The sequence below is a fragment of the Cryptomeria japonica genome, chromosome 3 (genome assembly GCF_030272615.1).
Source record: "Cryptomeria japonica chromosome 3, Sugi_1.0, whole genome shotgun sequence".
Classification (NCBI taxonomy): Eukaryota; Viridiplantae; Streptophyta; class Pinopsida; order Cupressales; family Cupressaceae; genus Cryptomeria; species Cryptomeria japonica.
Window position 1 is genome coordinate 19,534,271 of NC_081407.1, and position 8,845 is coordinate 19,543,115.

Sequence of the window (8,845 nt, forward strand, 5' to 3'; positions counted from 1 at the left end):
GAGAGCACACCCGTGTTCTTCGAACCCACATGTCCTCTCGAGGGGGCATACAACTACTTCCTCGTCATCCTTCCTCCTCATCATTCTTCCTCATCTCATGATTGGGGCATCATGCTACTAGTCCTTATCCTTTTCTTCCACTATGTTTTATTCTTCTTTTATATAACATCATTTCACGATGCTATATCAAAGAGGGGCAAAATGTAGACACCTAAAAATAATATTTAATTAATTTAAGCCTTTCAAAATAATTAATTAATTTAATTGTGTTATCCTTAGTCCTCTCAGTGTTAATTAAATCTAATTTAATTAATTATATCACTATTGTCCAATAATTAATTTATCAAATAAATTAATTATTCCCCTATTCTTCTAAAGTGGCCTCCAATAATTATTTCCTCTAAACCCACTTAGTTAATTAATTTTAATTAATTAACCTATTCATGTGATTCCTACAAATCACTTTTTCCTAATCCCACTCAACCTAATTAATCTTTCTAGAAACTCTCATAATCATGCTTATCATTATCCCTCAATTTTTAATTTCCACTCATGTCACATCAACATTGAGTCTCTCAAAAAAATTCAAATTTCTTTGAATCCCTCAATGCATCCTTATTTTGGAATTTTTAATTCCTCATGTTTGAAATTCAAATTTCTCCCCCCTTTTCCCAAGGAATTTAATATTCCTGTTTATTTTCCCAAGGCACCCTTGATCCATGCCTTCTATCTTAAATCAATCTCAACCCTTCATTATCAAATCAATCTTGGCCCTCCATTGGCCTCCTGCAATCTATAAATTGGAGCCTCTTCTCCTCACAAATCAATGAGCATCTTCTATGGTATTTGTATGTTGCTCTTTCCTCCTCTCATCCTCTTCTAATCATCCCTCTATCATGTCCTCATAATCCTCCATTGTCAAATCCATCTATCCATTTCAATTTAATCCAAATCAAATCCTATCCTGATCCACTTACCTTGTTGAGCATTTGGAGAGCATTCCACATCCATCAAGAAGGAGCCCATCCATTCAAGTTGAAGAGAGGCGCTATTCAACTTCACCGAAGGCTCAATCTGAGGGAGAGGTAAAATAGCAAGGTATAAATGGTTATTCTTTGTGGTTTATGTGTTTGAATGTCTCATTATTTATCTGAGGACCTCTTACATGTGTACTAGTTCATTTCATCCCAACTTCAAATACCATTGGCTGAGGTTAGAGATGAGATTATTAGAGACACACAGGCTGTTGCAACTCATACGTTAGGACATTCACAACATTCTCATCAGTCTACATATGCTCTGGGTGACCCACCTACAGATCACTATGCTGCTAAAAATGAGGAGATATGGACTGATCAGGTCAACGTCACACTAGAGGACCTCGATTCATTTGAGCAGTAGCTATAGGATTTGAGCCAGACTGGTTGTATGGATATGCTACTGGGATTAGACACTTCATCAATACCCACTAATTTGCATAGCCTCTTACACTCCTCATTGATTGTGGCTGCTAGAGAGAGATATGCAAATAAAATTGTTGTGGCAGATATGATCGTAGGCTCAAATGATCGGACTATACCTCTTGATACCCAGGTACATGCACATATTATATGATAAATAAAAATATTGAGATGCTTATATTTAATCTATATAATTTCTATTTAACTGGTGTCATTTATTGACCTAATCCTAAAATGTGTACACGTGTAACAATTTCCTCATGTTACACCTATCTTGAGCTCAGAGTGTGTGTGTAGGTGAGATTCTTTCAATGCGACACATGCTAGTTGACAAGTGGGTTTTTGATTTTGTACATGTATATACTATATATATGTATTCTTTTTTTACATGTACATGTATTTTATGATCTATTTGATTCAATATATCCATGTGTAAAGATATTTAATTTGTTCTACTTTTACAGGGATCGATTGGACATCCATCAGACCAGGACTCTCACTCAAAGGTTCACTTCGTTCGTAGCCAACATGATGATTGATCTACCACTTAGAGCGTGTGCCCCTGCAGTACACACATGTTTACCTTTATCTATATATATGGACTTCCTTAGACATATATTATTGTTTACACTCGTTTATATAGACTTTCTTAGATATGTTGTTTGTTACCTTTATATATGCATTTAATATACTATATGTTTGACATTTATACATGTGTTCTTGACGAGACATCATATCATACATTTTATGAGATTTAGAACCATTGACATGTTTATTTCATGATATTCTTTATATGTTTGTCATTTATATACTTTATATGTTTGACATTTAAACATGTAGATTAGATGTTGTATGTAGATTACTTTGAGTATCATATTTATATACAAATTAGATGTTTATACATGTGTGTGTTTATATGTCAAAAGATTTTTAATTATACAAATTAGATGTTTGAATATCTCTTAGATATTAGGTCCTTGTTTAAATAGATAATGTACATGTGCATTTAATTTACATATACATCCTATTTGTGCATCCCCTTACGACATCCTAATTGTACAACGTAATTTCTTTTACATGTGCATCCTAAAATTTAAATAGATCATATTATGTACATGTGCATATTTAATTAAAAGCATGCATCCCTTGAATTTACTTTACATGTACATCATAATTAATTTAAATATCATACACGCATGTGCGTTTAATTTAAAACATACATCCTAATTGTACATCCCCTTGAGACATTTTCAAAATTACACAATTACATGTCCTAATTTAATTTATGTATACATCGGGTAATTTAAATATCACACACATGCATTTAATTAAATGAATACATGTCCTAATTTACTTTGCATGCATCCTATTATTTAAATATCTTACACGTGCATGTACATTTAATTAAATATATGCATCCTAATTGTACATCCCCTTAAGAAATTTTCAAATTTACACATTTACTTGTCCTAATTTAATATATGTGTACATTAGGTAATTTAAATATGATACACATGAATTTATTAAATGAATACATCCTAACTTACTTTACATACAAATCCTATTATTTAAATATCTAACACGTGCATGTGCATTTAATTAAATATATACATCCTAATTGTACATCCCCTTGAGGCAATTACAAATTTACACATGTATGTATGTCCTAATTTAATTTATGTATACATCCTAATTTAAATATCATACACATGCAAACATCCTTTCCAAATTTTGTTTCAAACTTTTTGTACTTGTAACTCTTGCAATTTACCATCTTCGTCATGTCAGTATCTTCGTCTCTCAAAGGCAATTTAGCCAACTCCCTGCATGTTCCATAAATTCCTTTTATGCAATCTATTTGACCAATTGCATTATCATCTGATTTATCACATAAGATGGATGCTATGAATTGACTTGTTCGCTTGGGAGGAGCATTTGCATAACCATCAATATCTTCTCTAATCTTTTGAAACACCTGATAGTAGAGATCAAATTCAATATGATAACGACATCAACAAGTCTCAAAGACTTTGTTTACTTTCACATAATATGGCCTTAACCTTTCAAACAATGTTTGTCCAATCTTTATATGAGGGTTTGAATTAGTAAACATCATGTACAATTCATTTTTTGTTGTGTCTGAGTTCATAACGATTAGGCCCAATCCTACGCTTGATAACATCTCTACTATTTGATGAAGGACATGTATTATCATTCCAAAAACTTGACACCAAGTTCCTAACAACATCTTCAATCCTATTAGAACAAGGATTGCTACACGTAATTTGTTGGTATTATGGATGACTTCGTCATGTGTTGCATTGCTTTTATCACTGATGTCAACACTTATCTTCTTGGAGGTCTACATTTTTTATTTGGCACTATGGTTATATTGGTTTACTGTTGAACCAACAATATGGTTCACCGGCATGGTTAGTGGCTTATGCATAGTCACCAGTATATGTTCACCAGCAGGTTATATGGTTCACCGGCAACAATGATAACTTAGAGATCATTTGGTTATGTCGAACACATGGATTGGAAGTTTGGATTTGGTATTTTTCTTATTGGTCTAATCAGGTTGACAAATTTGCCTTTACCGGCAGATAGGTATAGGTTATGGACCGGTACTCCAAATCAGCACAACACGTTATGGAAATGGTTTATTGATTGGATAATGTGGTAAATTTATTGAGCCGACATATTGTATCACATCAAGACTTATTTATAATTGTTTTAATTATAATATCTTTAGTGAGCCGACCTATACATTTGATCTTAGGTTTTGTATATATGATTGTAAGATCTTATTGAAGATATGATATAGGATCATGATGAGTGTGTACGAATATTGAAGAGCGAAAATAAGCAGATCCTTATGCGAATCACGCAGACATTATTTGAAGGTTGAAGGAAAGGTTATGAAGGTGTTTGGCATTCATGTTTAGAGCTTAAACCGGTACTGATTCCAACATTGCAGATGTTATTTTGAGCAGTACATTATCATTGGATTTAACCATCCAATTGTAGTCAGTGTGACTCCTAATTTGTGATTGAGCAGTGAGCTCTAGGCGGTTGGCCTTTCTACATGTGCAGATCCCATTTGTATACACTTACCATCTGCAGTAGTATCATCTGATTGTGGGTAAGGTTTCCCACCGTGGTTTTTCCCCTTACCAGGTTTCCACGTCAAAATCTCTTTGTCATGTGTTGTGGATGTTGTTTCTCTTTCTGTTTTATGCATTAAGTTAAATCGATACTGCTATAACTGTTAATCTATTTTACCAGCATTTAAGTTTGGTTTACCGACACTAATTTTAAGTTGGAATAATTTGCATTTGGGATATAATTTATTAACAACTGGTTCACAACTGATTCACCCCTCTCCCCTCTCATTTGTCCTTCCCCGGTCCTAACAATTGGTATCAGAGCCAAGTCCTCTTTTTGCAGAAGCCTAATAGCTTGAGGAGATCCTATGGCAACAAATATTTTCAGGAAGGACAATTCGAAACTTGATGGAACTAACTATGGTATATGGAAGATCAGAATGGAAACACATTTGAATTGGATTGGAAGAGATATATGGGATGTTACAAAGAATGGCTATGTTGGTCCTACTCTGAATCAACCTCATCCACCAACCTTGGCTAAGGACTTGGAGAATGATTGCAAAGAAAGAGAAGCACTTCTAAGTGCATTATCAGATCAGCAAATCATGGGATTATCAGACTGATCTAATGCTAAAGCTATTTGGGATAAATTGGAAACACTGAATGAAGGAGATACCACTGTCAAAATTACAAAACTGGAATGTTATCAAGTCAGGTATGAAAATTTAAAAATGGAAGAAGATGAAAGAATTTCTACATTTATGGAAAGAGTTAATGAAATTGTTTTAGGAATACAATGTTGTGGAGTATCCTTAAGTGAAGATGAAATTGTGTCTAAAGTTTTAAGAGCGTTGGCACCGGCGTACAAAATGAAAGTGACTGCTATTAATGAGTTGAGAACAATGTGTAAAATTTTAGTTTCTAGAGATACTATTGTTGGAAAACTTTTAGCATTTGAGCTTGAGGAACTTGGTCATGTTGCTACAGTCAAGACTGAGTTAGATTTCAAAGCATCATCATCATCTGACAAAACTGATTGGAAAGCAATTTATGTTTGCATTTGGCATTATAACAGACAATGGGAGATTGTTGGCATTTCAATAAGGATATTGAGAAGGTTGTTGATGATTATGGATATAACTGATTAAGGATGTTTACTGTCTTAATATTATTATTTTGTCATTGATGTCAAGAAATTGATTTTCTAATTCAGTATGATGTTGCCATATCTTGAGAAGTATGATTTGATGAGTATAAAGATGTCGGTAAAAGACATAAAAAGAATATGATGAATAAGGGGATGAATAAGGTATTCAATAGGCAACTATTACCAAGTCAGACAATGATGAGATCATGATGTTTAGATTGTTTTAACATCATACATATGTTGTAAATTGTAAGGTTAATACTATACTATGTTACCGAGCAAAGAACCTAGTCGGTAAACCCTAAGAAACCTAGTCGGTAAACCCTAAGGTTATCACTATCGGTTAATGAAGGCAGAATGTCTACCGAGTAAATCTTAGTATTCACCGAGTTGTTACCGAGTTGTAACCGAGCTGTAACAGAATACATTAAATGGTTACATGCATTATTTAATGAAGGAAGCTGATGAGTTGGAACTGATTAAATGATTGGTATGTCGTGAATGAAGTTTGTTAAAAGATCTATGGCAAAGGAAAATTGGCAGGAAGATCTACAGCTTAGATTGAACCGCAATACCCTAGCACAAGTTCCAAGAAATGTATGCAAGTTCCAAGGCAGGGTAAAACATTTTTTAGATCGAAGGATACATTGAACCTGGACAAGATTGAAGATCTGATGGCTATGATTAATCATGGGAAATGTGATCAAAGAGATTAAGCGGTTAGCTAATTGTTTATAAATAGGGAGTTGTTGATAAACAATGCATGCGGGCAAGTGTATGCATAGGGATGCTACATAGTGATTACCGAGCACAAAAGCTTGAAGACCTATTTTGAATAAATAGAGTATAGAGCCCAGCAGATGGACAAGATTAGTTCTATGTCTATATTGTAATGAGAAAATAAGAATCTAATTTAGCATTTTAGATGTGAAGTTGCAGATAGATTTTTATTACTGTTATTTTGTGAAAGTGATAGAAAATCTCTTAACCGAGTGGACTTAATAGTCTTATTTGTAAAACCCTCTAGCAAGGTGACATTCTGATTGAGTGTTTGAAATCCTTTAACAAGGTCACTTCTAACAAGGTGAAGATCCTAATAGATCTGAGGGAAATCCCTTAATCGGGTCACATCTAGCAATGTGTTTGTAATCTTTAACAGGATTTGCTTTTAACCGAGCATACTCTAGAAGAGTATATTTCTTAGTGGGTCTGAAATCCCATAGTGGTTTTTCCCTATTTGGGTTTCCACGTTAAATCTAGTGTTAGGAGTGTTATGATGTTTATAAGCTTTTGAGTTTGCATGTTTAGCAGTTTTGGTTATATTACTGAAGTATATGTTATCGAGGTTGAATCCGATGTTTTTATGGAAGATTAAGTTTGTATGATTCACCCCCCCCCCTCTCATCTTGTTGGCTATTGGATCTATGCTTACATTAAGTATCAGAACTATCAATCGGTATCAGAGCTTTGGACTCTGGAAGAAAAAGTTTAAAGGTACTTGAGGCAAAGATCCAAAAATGTATAAGAGGGATGCACCGAAGCTGAACAAGTCAAGTTTTTCTACATGGCAGAAAAGGATGAAGCTGCACTTATCAGGAATTGGAGAATATGTTGTATATTATCTGGAGAATGATTTCATCACACCGAGCACCTATCCATTGACTATGGAAGAAATAAAGGCAAAGCAAGAACATATCCAAGCAATGATTGAAATAACATATGCATTTACCGACTCAGAGTTTAATGATCTAGAAGGTTGCAATGATGCAAAGGCTATGTGGGACAAGCTCATATCATTGTATGGAGGAGATGAACATGTTCAAAGAGAAAAAGTAGACAGTCTAAGAGGACAACTTGAATCTATGAGGATGAATGAAGGTGAGAACATAACCCAGTACAATACAAGACTAAAGGAGATTGTCAATCAAATCAAAGGAGCAGGTGGAACTATTGAAGAAAAGGATATAACAAGTAAGTTGTTAAGAACCCTTCTATTGGCTTATGCAATCCGAGTCTCTGCAATCAATGAACTGAGGTCTATACCCAATATGCTAGTTTCTTTAGATGCTACGTTTGGTAAGCTACATGCATTTGAGTTAAGTAACTTTGATAACAATGGATCTTCGGTAAATAAAGTTGAATCTGCATTTAGTTCTTTTCATCTTGATGAATCTAATGATTACAATGAAAGAAAGTATAAGTACTCTGAAGGAGATCACAGTGGAGCAAGTGAAAGATTTCGTAAGAACATGGAAGAAGTACACAAACTGTATGAGGAAATCAGAAAGTAGGAAGAGTTTGAAGCACTATTAGCCAGAAGGTTACCGAGAGGCAAAGGTAAGTATAAAGGAAAACTACCTTTGAAATGTTTCAATTGTGATAAAATAGGACATATGGCTTCTAACTATCCTGACAAAGATTCTACTGAAAGGAGAGATTACCGAGATGACAGACAGAAAGATAATCATTATAGAGGACACCGAGACTTCAGAAGAAGAGATAGAAAGACATGCTTAATAGCCGATGAGGAATCCAACAATGATAAATCAGATGAAACTGATACAGAGGAAGTAGTTTATGTGGCTATCAAAGATGGATCAGATGAAGAAAGGTATGAAGAAAAAGCCTTGATATCTCACATAAATACTAATGATTCTTGGATCATAGATAGTGGATGCTCACATCACATGATAGGTGATAAACACAAGTTTGTTATGTTAGAAGACTATGATTGAGGCTATGTAAGATTTGGTAATGATGCACCATGTCCGGTAAGAGGTAAAGGATCCATAACACTTCTTGATAATGCAAGATGCAATGATGTTTATTGGGTTGAAGGTTTGAAATATAATTTGTTGAGTGTAGCACAGCTAAACAATACATGTTACCAAATAGAATTTCAGAAAGGAATTGTCAAAGTTCATGACAAGCATGGAAAGTTAGCTGCTACTGGGACACAAACAAGAGGTAACACATTTCACCTTGACTCAACTCAGAATAAATGTCTATATGCAAATATAGATGATACCTAGTTATGGCATAAAAGGTTTTGTCATGTAAATTTTGATAATCTAATCAAAATAAGCAAGAAGCACCAAGTAAGAGGTCTACCGAGTCTTGAAAAACCT

At 34.2% G+C, this 8,845-nt stretch overlaps 1 long non-coding RNA gene across 1 annotated transcript; it reads left to right on the plus strand.

Annotated features, from left to right (window-relative positions):
* The first annotated feature begins 849 nt into the window (after positions 1–849).
* LOC131068601 (uncharacterized) lies at positions 850–2,136 on the plus strand. The gene is made up of 3 exons (XR_009112029.2): positions 850–1,098; positions 1,177–1,593; positions 1,925–2,136. It is a non-coding gene; the product is annotated as an uncharacterized LOC131068601 (long non-coding RNA).
* The last annotated feature ends 6,709 nt before the right edge of the window (positions 2,137–8,845 follow it).